Source organism: Mirounga leonina, unplaced genomic scaffold (assembly GCF_011800145.1).
Source record: "Mirounga leonina isolate KUSES-001 unplaced genomic scaffold, KU_Mleo_1.0 Mir_173, whole genome shotgun sequence".
Classification (NCBI taxonomy): Eukaryota; Metazoa; Chordata; class Mammalia; order Carnivora; family Phocidae; genus Mirounga; species Mirounga leonina.
This window is the reverse complement of record NW_023270447.1, coordinates 18,771,639-18,785,753: the sequence shown is the minus strand read 5'-3', so window position 1 is coordinate 18,785,753 and position 14,115 is coordinate 18,771,639. Positions and strand designations below refer to the sequence as shown.

Sequence of the window (14,115 nt, the reverse complement as noted above, 5' to 3'; positions counted from 1 at the left end):
ATAATTCTATTAGGAATTTGAGAGCAAAGTAGTTTTTTAACTCATGATGTTTAAATGAACATTAATCTCATTTGTTTTTTGTGTCATGTGCTCATTGTCGTTAACCTCTAATCAGTATTAAATTTAAGCTTAAATCCCAGGAGTACACAGAGTTTTCATCATCCAAGTAGTTATAATCATTTGGCTTTAACATCTAGTTTTATTACTTTAGTCAAAAAACATTGGACTATACAATTCAATTTCTCTAATTTAAAACTTCAAATTCTCTTTGAAGCCCAAGACACAATTTTTTAAAAATTCACAGGAATTTGAAAAGAATGTCTATTCTCTATTTGGAACAAAGTTTGACATACATCTAGTAAGTAAAACATACTGCTACTCAAATCTTTATAGCCTTAATTTTTGTTTATTTGTTCTATTAAATTCTGAGAGATAAAGTTGATATTACTAATTTCTCTAAAAAAAGGCTACTTACTCTACACTTCTCATTTCAATGCTGTTTATCACACAAAAGTTCAAGCCTGATAGTGTTTAGTTCTTTTTATTAATTAAAAAATGCCTTTTTTCATCCATTTTACCCTAGAAAGGTTTTCTCCTTTGCTTGAATTGATGAACTTGTAAGTTTTTGTATTTTTGCCATTCCTTTATTTTTAAGATTTCTGTTATTATGTCTTAGATAAAACTCAAAACCACACACCAAGAATTTTTAATTCAGTATGTAAAGGTGGGGAGTGAGGAGGACCAACTCCCGTTACATGAAGAAAAAGCTATTGGAAGGGTTTAAGGTAACCAAACTTGACAGGAAGTTGGTGAATAAGTTTTGGAAAATAATATGAACCAGGAGAAAGTTAGACAAGGAATATCATACTAAAGGACACCTACGTAGGATGCCATTTGTATCACTCTAAATGGCACTGCCATCATTAAGGCATTCACTGACCTAGCATAAGATTTTTGGTTCCATCACAGCAACTGGAAATTATCTCCATCTCCTCCACCTCTTTCCTGTATGAACTTTTTGGTAGGATCAATGTGTATGGAATAGTCAATTTTGTTTCCTAGTCCCCATCCCTCTCAAACTGCGGCCTCTCCTCATGCACATGGTGATTTTTCGTTGTTTTTCAGCTTGTATAGACCGAAGGAGAACAAAGAGGTGGGGGTGGATCCATTTCCAAGAAGTTTACAGGCAAAAGGGAAGAAGAAAAGAGGTCCAGGGGAGGGCTTTCAGGGAAGCTTCCTATTCCCATACCAATAGTTCATCATGATAACCAGAGAGTAAACCGTTCTGCTGTCATCCCTTCTCACCCATACTATTTATACCAAAATGCCAAACTTCAGAGGATGGATGAAATCTCTATTTCCAGTGACAGTAGGGAACAGCCTATTTTCTTTTGCTTTAACTGACATTTCAACAGGTAACTTGGACACAGTCAAATGTACCTCCCTATTTTATCATGTTGCCAGAAACCTAACTTCTTTACTAACTGAAGTTAACCCTATATTAACTGTGAGAATGATTAAAATGTAAACTTGTTAAAGTAAGACTAACATACTATCTTAAGTTCCTAGACTCTATTAACTCCCAAATTCTGTTCTATTTACTAACTCTAAAAAGGGCAGAAAACAATTTTTAATTGTATTACTTGTATAATTTTTTCATAGTTTTTAAATTCTTCTGTTTTAAGGGGCGCCTGGGTGGTGCAGTCTGTTAAGCATCCAACTCTTGGTTTGGGATCAGGTCGTGATCTCAGGGTCGTGGGAATGAGCCCCACATCAGGCTCTGTGCTCATTGCACAGTCTGCTCTTAGCTGCCCCTCCCCACAGCGAGTGCTCTCTCTCTCTTTCTCTAATAAATAACTCTTTTTAAAAACTTCCTCAGTTTTAAGAATAATCTTACTCACTTTAAGACATGGTACACATTCAAGAACTCTTAAAAACTCCAGTAAAGACAAACAACTTACATCTTAAATTTCAAAAAATACTTCTGTTCCAAGGGAACTATAGGAATCTTTTCCCCCAATAAAAGCAGTTTGTTCTCAACTATCCTAAATTTTAAAATAAGCATTTATTTGAAAACAAATTTAAACACTGAAAGTCCAGACTAATTTTTATTATCTGTTTTCCCACCAGCTCCTATACCAATTAGAATGTCTCTTAAACCATGGCTACAATGTACTATTATAACTCAAAATACAACATTACAATTACAAACAAGCTCTTCTTATTATTCATCTCAAGCATTTTTTTTTAGTTCAAAGTACTAGCATTTCAGAAAATACCACTATAGCATAACTTTCTTGAGTTTTACTTAGTTTTCCAATCAAACTTAAAAGCTCATCAGTTTTTTATAGAGCAAAGCAGATGTATCCCAATTAGTGTTAGTAACTTATTTGCAAATTGTGTGTCCAAGTAAATTTATTTTCAATAGCTAGAGATAACAAGACTGTTCCATTCTAATTTTAACTTTGCATGACAAACAGGAGCCACACACTTCACCTGCCTGATTTTAAAACTACCGATCCTTACTCCCTCCCTCCCACCAAGATAATAACCTCTAACTTCCTCACTTCAATCTTTCTCTCAGTCATGTTATATGTGGCTGCTAATCTTTTTTATTTTTCTTCATTTATTTCTGTTCAGTGGACTTTAGTTGAATCCCTTATTTCTAATTTCTAATCCAAATTTCTTTAGATTCCTCCAGCTCAGGCCACAATCTTATCAAATTTATTTTTCATTACATTCATTTAAAATAGATTCTACTTTGAGTAAGGAAAATGCTTGCATTCCACAATTCCCATCTCTGTGCTTTTTAACATACCTTTCTCCCTAGTTGATACTCCCTTCCCTCCCCACTAATCTATTCATACTTCTTCAAAACCTAGATTATAAAAATATTTTTGCCAAGCTTAATTAATTAGTCCAATCTTACTGGATACCACTCATTTTATTTTGTGTCAACTCAGTAATTCAAATATTTCATTATTAAGTACTCCTCAAGTTGTGTCTTAGCTCATGAGCTCTTTAGAGGAGGAACCATATCCTTTGCTCTATTATTTCAGCATTCTTACCCCCAGTGAGATACTACATGAATTCTATATAACTAACCCAATGAAAACAAGCAAAGGTTGGAGAAAATACAACCATACAATAAGGTTTTTCTGCATACAAAAAAATCCAATCTCCCAAAACTAAATTCAAATATAATAGCCATTTTTGTCAAAACAACACAAAAACATAGAACATACCCTTAAATGTGTTTTTTCTACCCAGAGAAGTCAGCTCTTAAGGCTGTTCATTAGTAACATTTGAACTGTTTTGTTTGTGGTTTTCTAAATCTTACCCAAAAGGTATTATATAAAATTAGTATTTTGTAGATAATAACCGTATGTTTTCAAGGTCTAATCTAACCAATTTTGCTTTAGCCTTCTATACTTCACAAATACAAAACCTATGTAAGTTGATAGATGAGGTTTTATTTCTTCAAGACAACTATTAAAATTCTTAGAGAAGAGTGTATTAAGCAAAGTTATTATACATTTTAAAAAACCAAAACTTTAAATATTTTCATTCATAAATTCAAAAGTATTCATAATCCAACGTTAACAAGAAAGGTATTTTCTTTTTTTTTTTTTTTTTTAAGATTTTATTTATTTGCCAGAGAGAGAGAGAGAGAAAGAGAAGCAGGCTCCCCACTGAGCAAGGAGCCCAATGCGGGACTCGATCCCAGGACCCTGGGATCATGACCTGAGCGGAAGGCAGATGCTTAACCATCTAAGCTAAATGTCCACTTCTGCACAATTTATAAAACATATCTATTCCTCAAAACTAGGCATACTAGAATGTAAAGATACATATTTTCATTGTTATATACTTTTTACAACTTTATTATAATACATATTTCAGAAATAAAAATCCTTCTCCCAAAGCACCAATTGTTATACTAGTAAACAGGGCTTCCGCTGCTCAGTATTTATGAAACACGATGTTGTAACCATTAATTCCATTTGAAAAATAAAATTGATTCAAGCGCTAGAAGTAAAATCATGATCACTAACTCCATTTCAGTTCTCATTTAGTAAAGTGTACCTACCTCATGGATTTTAACCATTCAAATTTTTGTGTAACTGTCCTTAAGGTAACATTTTAGTTCTTTACACATAAATGTCAAAATCTTTCAGGTTGAGAATGGATACTGAGCTGTAAACAGAAATATACCAATTTATTCTTATCCCTACAATCACAATCAGAAATACTCAAACGCCTTATTAAGTAACCTGCGATGCTTGAAAGCTAACTCACATAATGCTTAGAAGCTACTATTAAAGAGGTTCCAAAAGGCCTCTATATAAGGAGGCAATCCAAGACCTCCTCTACCTCTTGGCTATATGCCTAGAAAATACTGTAATGAAAGCAAGCCAGATAACTATGTTATCTCTAGAAGCAATTCAAATCTCTGCATTCTAAACAAATTTTCTCATTATAAAACTTCTAAAGGGTCAATATTAATGAAAACTAAGAAACACCTCTCTGATTTTGGCATAAACCACACTGGGGGGAAAAAAAAAAGGAAGAGCCATGGAACCAACTACTTACCATCTCATTACCTCCAAATTCACTTAATGCCAAACAAGGATAGAAAAGAAAAAGATTCAAGCCATCAATTCTCAGTACCCTTGGAAAGGAGGACAAATATGCCATAAACAAGTTCAAAAATAAGCCGAACTTATTCATGGTGATAGAGATCAAAATAGTGGTTACTTCTGGAGGGGGAATTAATAGGAAGGGGCACAAAGCACCTTTCTCAGTGTTCTGTATTTTGATCTGAGTAGAAGTTATGTGTACCTATATGTAAAATTTCACTGAGCTGTATTCATAAGATTTGTGCACTTCACTGTATGTAAGTTATATCTAAATAAAATATATAGGGGCGCCTGGGTGGCTCAGTTGGTTAAGCATCTGACTCTTGATTTCAGCCCAGATCATGATCTTGTGGTCGTGAGACTGAGCCCCATGTTGGGCTCCACACTCAGCACAGAGTCTGCTTGAGATTCTCAACCTCTCCCTCTGCTCCTCCCCTCCTGCTCTCTCTCAAATAACTAAATACATCTTTAAAAATAGCACCTGGGTGGCTCAGTCGTTAAGCATCTGCCTTCGGCTCAGGTCATGATCCCAGGGTCCTGGGATCGAGCCCTGCATCAGGCTCCCTGCTCCATGGGAAGCCTGCTTCTCCCTCTCCTACTCCCCCTGCTTGTGTTCCCTCTCTGACTGTGTCTCTGTCAAATAAATAAATAAATAAGATCTATTAAGATAAATAAATAGGGGCACCTGGATGGCTCTGTCGTTAAGCGTCTGCCTTCGGCTCAGGTCATGATCCCAGGGTCCTGGGATCGAGCCCCGCATCCGGCTCCCTGCTCCGCGGGAAGCCTGCTTCTCCTTCTCCCACTCCCCCTGCTTGTGTTCCTGCTTTCGCTATCTCTCTCTCTCTCTGTCAAATAAATAAATAAAATCTTTAAAAAAAAAAATAAAGATAAATAAATAAAATTTAAAAATAAAAATAAATAAACCATTTAAAAATAACTTACCAATAATGGTCAAATCTAAAACCTTTTCTCAAATCTCATCCGTTTTGATCATTCTCCATCATATTACTAATCTCCATCATATTGCTAATCACAGAACACCAATATACCCTAAGCACAAGGAGACCTATGAGGCTTTGTTAGTATTCTTCCGGCATTTTTCTTGTTCTGCCTCATATTAATTCACTTAAATATTAATTCAATATTTATCAAATGCTCATGTACAAGACATGGATTAAGCACCCTCTAACATATATTTCTCACATACACATCCCCCATACAAAACAAATTCCCTAGATTCAAGCCACTCTATTATGTGATTTCAAATTATATCTCCTATTTTAATTCCCATCACTTTACAGATTTGTTCTCCAGCATACTCTTTTCTTAGCTATTCTTTAAGGCTCAGTTCAATTTCTACTTTATCCTTTCTCCATACTTGTATAGAATTTACTATCTATAGCTGCACTGTCCAATATGAAAGCCATGTCACTACTAGGTACTTGAGGTTTAGCTAATCTGAACTGAGATGTGCTTTAAGTGTGGAACACACACTTTTGATTTTGAAGACTTGGCATGGGGGGAAAAAAAGAATGTAAAATATCTCAATTGTATTTACATATTGAAAGAATGTTTTGAATATATTGCATTAAATAAACACATTAATAAAATTAATTTTACCTATTTTTTATTTTTTAACAAAGCTATAGAAAATTTTAAATCACATTTGTGGCTCAACGTATTTCTATTGGGCAGTGCTGCCCTATACAATCTATAAAAGCCCCACAAATTATTTTTTAATACATGCCATCCACCCAATGATAGTGTAAGAATTCAATTATTTTCTCCCTTTTATAGTGATTATTACATTAGGAATTACAGATAATAACTAAAGAGAATTAAGTGCCTATTTAATTTTAATATCATTTAAAAATATTTCTAACAAGGAAGCTTATGGCATTTCAAAGTATAAAAATATTTAAAAAGTTATTTAAAAAGTTGTTCTCTGATGGCTATAAATTGAAAATGTCATCTACATTTTATGTATATCCAATTTTGAGTTAAATGTCTCATCAGATAGTATTATTAAACCTGTAGCTTTTCTAATACCAGAAAGTATTAGTTCTGATTAACCTACATTATTTTTCTTCTTGGTCACTCAGTAAAGGAAAAGGCAGCTTCCACTTTGACCAATATCACTGTACCAATATCTAGTAGCCAAGACAAAGAGCCTTTATATGGTGGTATGAATAAACAATGTGGGCAATAAGACACCGCCTGAAATAAGGGTAAGGAGAAAAATGCTTTTATAATGTTGTTTTATAAGTAGGAAATAAAACTTACAAATTGTAATAATTAGGTTAAAATATAGATAGAAAGGAGAGGAAGGCAGAATAGAAAGAACTTTTCTATAGAATCAAGATATGCCTATGTTCAAACTTGGCTGCTATACCATTTACTATCTATGTGACCAGAGTCTGAGTTTGTTTCCTTGCATAAAAAATGGGAATATATATATCAAGCATTATTATAAGGAATACACAGTAGATATTTAATTAATGTCAGTCTCATATCCTTTTCCTTTAATACTAATGACTACATAATGGTGATAAGATTATGGGTGACTTTTCCCCCATTCATTTTCCAAACTGCTGAAACTATTTTTAAGCATATATGAAACTTCTAATTTTTCATACTCACACCCCTCTGCACGTGAACTTAAAATTATTTACTAGCTTCCTTTTACAATTTTTTTTAAAAAGCTTAAAATTTGTGTTGGTGGTGGGAGAAGTAGGTGGTAAAAGAAAACTTAAAGAGAGAAGTAAGTTTAAGACTATATCAGCACAGACAAATACAAAACAAAGTATAGAGAGGAAAACAGCAAAAGGAAATGCTGTGTGAGGAAATTCCCCTGACTCAGACTAAGCAGTGAAAAAATAACATGCCTCTCCTCAATCTAGCTGCTGCTGAAGCTACTCTTCTCTCCTATCTGGGGTTTATATGTATATTCTGTACAAATATACACAGCCACTCACCCTCTTCTCTCTCCTAATGACCACCATCCTCATCGTCAAAAATTTAAAGGAGAGTAAAGAAATTCAGGATGTTTTAAAAAAGATAAACCAACACACTGGTTGGGAAATAACTTCACTAAAATGTACTCATTCCCAAGTGCATTTATTCATCAGCTGACCAGTAACAAAAGGGAATGTGTTCCTGAAATACTGAACCTGATTAATAGCTTTTGCTGCTAGAACTGGAGAAGGCAAACTTTGTTGCCTGCCTCTGACTTCCTAACAACCTTACCTTTGTAGACATGGGTCTAAAAAAGGAACAACAGCAAAAATATACAATTCCAAATCACTTGCAGGTGAAAATTCCAAGTTACTATAAAAAAAAAATATTAAACAATAGTAACAGTAATAACTATTATTATAAAAGATAACATTTGTGTACCCATTGTGTACCAGAAAGCTAAGGACTTTACATGAATTGTGCAATGTAAATCTTAAGCTTCTATGAAGATATTACTGTTAAATCCTCTTGCTTAGGGCTCACACAGCTAGATTTTTTTTAAGTACTTTCTATGCCCAATGTAAAGAGTGGAGCCTGAACTCACAACCCCGACTCAAGAGTCACATGCTCCACCGACTGAGCCAGCCAGGCACCCCCACACAGCTAGATTTTAACCTCATCAGTTTTACTTCAAGGCTTACACTTTTAAACCTTATCTCATCCTGCCTCTTTATTCATAATTGCAAATGCAACTATGATTTCCTGTGTGTGTGTGTGTGTGTGTGTTTGTGTACGTATACACATTTATGTGTGTGTGTATGTATGTATTATTCAGTAAATCAACAGTAAGCAGCAGGCAATTAATTCCCACTTTGGCAAGGTTTAACCCACCTTCACAAACCATTCAACGGTTGGCAACCACTCCCTCCCCAATAAATGGTGTTTTGAAAATAACAGTTACATTTAACTTCTTCCTCAAGAAACTGATGAAAAAGATTTGCATTAAGCTTTCCAGTAAAAGGATAAACACCATGGAAGAAAGCATAAAAATGTTAATCTTTTATGAAAGTTAGATAAATAACTGATATAATATAGATATATATGCTTTGTGAACTGTAAAGTACTTTAATCCTAACACTTTATTAGGATTTTATTTTAAATTATCCATTTGGCTTCCAAATATTTAAATTTCTGGACTTCGTACAAAAAGTCTTTTAAAAACTTTTAAAAGCTATATATTCAACTTCAGTGAATGATACACATACTAAAAGGCTTAATATCTAAAAATCGTATTTATCACTCTAACCAACTTCAACTGTACCACAATCTAGACTAACAGAATTAAATTGCAAGGAACAAATTACTCATCTATACTTTTTACAAAGTTACTTACAAGATCACAGTTCCTAGAATCCCAAAAGAAATGGGAAGGCTATAGTTTGCAAACAGAAGGGGTAAAGCAAAAATTAGTAGAGGGAGAGTATAAAGGAAATATCTTAGAAACACTCATCTTAATCCAGCCTCACTTTCCTCCATTCGGGAGAAGTGTGCTCTGCTGCTTCTATCCTGGCATGCTTCTTTTCTTCCCCCTGAAATCCTCTGCTTTTCTCCTCCTGGAAAGTCATCCACAGGACTTTTTGTTTTCCTTGCTAACATCTCTCAATTGTCAAAGGATGTCCTACCTTGAACTTAAAAGGACAAAAACATAGTAACTCCTCATAATACGTAAGAGTTCCTAGTATATTCAGAGAATAGTAACTCCACAATTCAGATTTGGCAGCTCTTAGAAAAAATTTAACAATAGAGCAACTAAGACCCTAGAGATGAGAAAATACCTTTTTCATGGAGACCCCCATCTTCCTAAAGAAAAACTATGAATTGAATTTGCTGTTCTACCTTCTAGGTCTCCAGTGATCTTTTTATTTGTTTTTAAGAGAAGAATAGAAATACTTCATCCAACCAGCAGGGTGAGCTAGTGCTAGAATCAGATTGATTATTGTCGATTTTCTGAAAATTCAAAGATGTAAATGGTTTGTAATATTAAAAGCAACGATTTCCCTCTAATAAACCCAAATTAAAAGACAGTACTTCTAGAACTGCTTTAGTCATTGCTACATCTCATAACTTTGTAAATATTTACAAATTCCATCTACAAAATAGTCTGTATAGGGATTAGTGATAATAAATGTAAAAAGTTAGCTCATCTGAATACCTATCCAAAATATCATAGTAGCTATCCCTTATTCTCATGTTTTATTGTATAAGGCTATCAATTAAAAAGTTAAAAGCACTTTTTAAAAAAAAAAAAAGACTGTCTGAAAAGCAATCATGAGAAAAGTATTCCTACAAGAATAAGATCCACTCTTTTCCTTTGGAATCACACCCTGAGAAGAATCGAAATAAGTAACCCTAACTCTTAACAGTGTATCTCCGACAAACCTTATCTTTTCTATCAATTTCTCTAAACTGCAGGTATCCCCACCACTTCTAGTGAGTGTCCTTGACTCTCTTTTCTCCTCCTGCTACCCAATAGTCTCAACTCAACCACATTTCAAAAACTCTCCCTCTTACAACTTGAATAACAAATTAAAACTGCAAAATGTTTAAGGTTTGCAGGTAACAGACTCACTTTGTAATTAAAAATCATCTGAGAGTAATCCTAATTATCATAAGACTAAAATGTAAGTAAATCCACTCGCACAGTGTTGAAAATTAAGAAATAGTTTATGAACTTTCTTAAAAATTCAATAATTTAAACGCACTTTAAATGACCCATAAAAGCTTTAAAACCTCAATACAATTTAACAAGTTTTTGTTATATTTGATATCCAAAGAAGTTAAAGAACTGTGGGGTCCTACCATAAATGATTTTGCTACTTGCTGAATTTCCTAACAGATCTTACAGATCTACTATTCAGTGGTCGTAGTAATCTTAACAAGTTGTTTTTAAAAGGGCCAATCTAAGTGGCATGTCCATTTACCAAAAAAAAAAAAAAAAAAAAACTATTACAAAATGAAGGCACTGTATCATTGTTTTTGGCATCTCATTTCTTATGTAATAACTGGTAGTAATGACAGTTATTTCAAACTTACCAAGAAGTTCATCGAGCTGTTTGTTTCTTTAAATTTTGGGGGGTCAAGACTGCTTTTTGAAAAACTCCAAATTCAAAAACATTGCTCCAAAATTACTTGAAATGTCTGTATTTTGTATCTGGAATTATTTCACTGGAAGTCACTTTAAAAACTACATCGCCATATCATGTTAAATAACAGTTTTTAACTTACTGTCACAGAAGTTCTCATTAAAATAATAGTATCTAACAGATACTTTCAAACATACTCTCGTTTTATTTTTTAACCATTATTAGTTACAGAGAGTCACCTTCTCATCCCAGCAATGTGACCAATGAAAAGAGCAATGGGGTAGAAGTGGAAAAGACAATTTTCCATTATGCACTAACATAATCATATCTGGCCCTAAGTATATCATAAAACAGTGGGTATAACTAGCTGTTCCCTGAGATTCCTTCCACTCTACCACTGCATGACTCAGTAATACATTTTGCCAATGTTAATGTATCTTCCATTCATTAATACAGTAAGATTGTTCTCTATTAGAAGAATTTAGCTAAAAGGGGGAAAATATATATCTGAAAGAAGCAAGGAAAATGAAAGTTTTAAGTTACATTAAAAAACTCAAATTTTAATTTGAACAGAGATCTAAAGTTAACGATCTAAATGTGTTTATCCCTTCAATCACATTATTTACTCTGTTAGTATGACCTGGCCAAAACAAAACATTAGTTGTTTCCAAGTTCTGTACTTCAAATGTTAATACAGTATACAAACTATGATGTAGCCATAAGTGCAGTATAATGTTATATTAGAGTTCTAAAATTTACACTGCCATGATTTTAACAGCAATATACTTATCACTGCACCAACAGTGGTCAAGCCTTCATGTTTCACCCATTAAAATGTCTAAATTTTAACTTCCTCATAAAAACTAATTTTTTCTCACCAAAGCTACCAAGGCAGGATTACTGCCATCAAGTTCCCTGGATACTTACACACGACACTGTAGGCAAAGAGCAGGTTTCCTTTGAGTAACTTGAGTTGTCTATTTTTTGACATGCTTTCCTTCTTGGACCAAAGAAATGTAACTAAACTACTGCAGAGAAGCAATATACTATTAAGGCAAACCTAATCTATCATCCAGATGCAACAAGACTGGCATTAGTCGGAACTGGCCAGAAGAGATGATGGTGTTTTGGTATTTCTGTTGTAATTATTGACTTGTATACAAAACAGGATCATCATTTAGGCCCTCATTGTGTTTACCCCCTTGTTGAGTACTTCTTAATGACCACACAAAATCTGAAGTCTAAACATAAAAGTTTTATAACAACTAAATTTATGTCAGTATTACTCAGACAGTTCAAGAAAAGTTTTCCACTAATGTTGCTAAACCATGGATGGATCCCAACACGAGAGTCGTCTGTGGAAGTCTCGTAACAAGAAACCTTTAGCTCCACCACCTAAGTTTCCAATCACTGAGAAGGGTCTGGGACAACTCATCTTCAGGTTCACGGGAGAAGTGGAGCACACCTGCTTTCCTCTGGCAGAGATTAAGCTCCCAGGGACACAAAGGCCAGGGAATCAGACCTGGAGAAGCAAAAAGCTTTAGCTGAACACCCACCAAGCCCCTGGCAACCCAAACACTTTGGGCCATTTACCTCTTGCCGTTACTTCCCAGGCACCTAGCGGCATAAGATCTTGCAGAACAGGGGGAGGGGACGGCTCTGCGGTCCTGGTCCCCCGTTAGGGGAGGGGTGTGTACAGTTAATGCCAGAGCTGGCGCTTCTGGCCAAAACCGAGCAGCTCCGGAGAGGGGCTGGTGACTGCTCTCGGACCGCCCCGTTACTCAGTGCGTTGCAATGGCGACCGCCAGGCTCCCCAAGCCGCCTGATCTCGGCCCCTTCCCCCTACTGCTCACTGGCTGCTCGGCTGCATGTGACTAAACAAAACCCCCAAGTCTAGTGCCCAGCTCAGCCCCTTTGTGTCCGCTACCGGATCCTCCGACGCCGCCGTGGAAAGGTTCCCCCCCCCCCCCCCCCATTCTCCGCCGAGTCCCGCCCCGCGGCGGCGGCCGCCGCTCACCTCAGGCTCCGCCGCCCCCCGCGGCCGCTGCGGCCGCCGCCTCCCCGAACCCGGGACCCGGGCTCCTTGTGTAGCACCAACTCCGCCTCCTCGGCCGCCGCCGCCATCTTAGCCTGTGCGGCAAAACGCGTCCTTTTGGATGGTTGGGACCCAGCCTAGGGCGTAGCTCCCCGGGCCCGAGCGCCGACGGTCGGGTCCCCCAAGTTCTTCCGCCACCCTCAGTCCCGCCGCCGCCACAGCCCAGAGGTCCGAAACCCACTCGAGTCCCGGAGAATCCGACCAAATAACCCCTGAAACTCACAGTTTGGTGCCGTGTGCGTCAAACCGGGGCGACGTTGGGAGCGCGCGGCGTCCCCGCGTCACACGCCGCTCTGTACGCTACTCGGCTCCAACGGCCCCCCTCCGCTCCCCGCTTTTCGCCTCCGGCCCCGGTTCCCACGGCGCAGGCGCGCTGCTTTCCCGCCTCTACCGAGCTGCGGGCCGCGGGGGCGGCCAGCGAGGAGCTCTTGGGCGGCTTTGCTCTGATGGAGCGCCTGGGCCAATTAGGCAAACGGGGGCAGCAGAAACAGTGCACCACTGTTCTCGGGTGCCAGAAACCAAACAAGGTCACCTCCCCCAGCGCTGACCTAATCACTCTCAAGGAGGTTCCCGCCCCAAAGTAGGCACGCTCCAAATATGGTGGTGCCCAAACTCTGCAAGACCCAAGCACTTAGGCAAGCCTAGGCCCTTTAAGGTGGAACAGGCCCATATTTGATTTCCATAACCACTAGCGTGCCAGAATTCCTTTTCTTTTCCTACTGTTGATGAAAACAGCTAAGGAACTCAAGATTGCCAGTCACAACTGCAATGGCAGAGGAGGGTTTGGATCTTAAGGGAACCAACTGTTGGGAGATGCTTGATGGCCAGGCAAAGCATCAAATGTGGCAACTTGATTAGCAGACCAGCCTACCCTAAAAGGTGCCCAGGGTTTGGCCCAATTTGATTCTTTCAAATTTCAAGTGCAGGGAGGATATTTTCTCCCTGCGTTACTCAATATGCCAGGAGTCTCCAAATTAAGGTTGTATAAGAAGCACTTGAGATACCGGTTAACACTTCAAGGAATCGGTAGGTCCCAAGAGAGTTCTGGAAAGCTTCCTTTTTAACAAGCATCCACCCCAAGATTCTGAGGGCAGAGTTTCACACACTACACTTTGAGAAACACTGACTTGGAGCTGTTCTCTTTGCTTTTGAACTGAGCAAACGAGAAGTTGCTAATGTCTGACAACCAAAAGTTCCCAAGGAATCTGCAAGTCCTGTCTTAATAAACTCTTCAGCTTTTCTGAATCTCTGTTTTCAATTTAAAAGGAAAAAAAAAAGTTTC

General features: G+C 37.2%; 1 protein-coding gene across 3 annotated transcripts in view; it reads right to left on the bottom strand.

The window, feature by feature from the left end:
* ZNF644 (zinc finger protein 644) overlaps nucleotides 1-13,333 on the bottom strand; it is a 101,669-nt gene extending 88,336 nt beyond the window's left edge. The window contains exon 1 of one of the 3 annotated variants that reach the window (XM_035018064.1): nucleotides 13,057-13,333. The gene's annotated coding sequence lies outside the window, so the exon portion shown is untranslated. Of the gene's footprint in view, nucleotides 1-12,331; nucleotides 12,638-13,056 lie in introns of those variants that run through there. The other 2 variants (XM_035018067.1, XM_035018065.1) reach the window with 2 other exon arrangements.
* Between the last annotated feature and the right edge of the window lie 782 nt (nucleotides 13,334-14,115).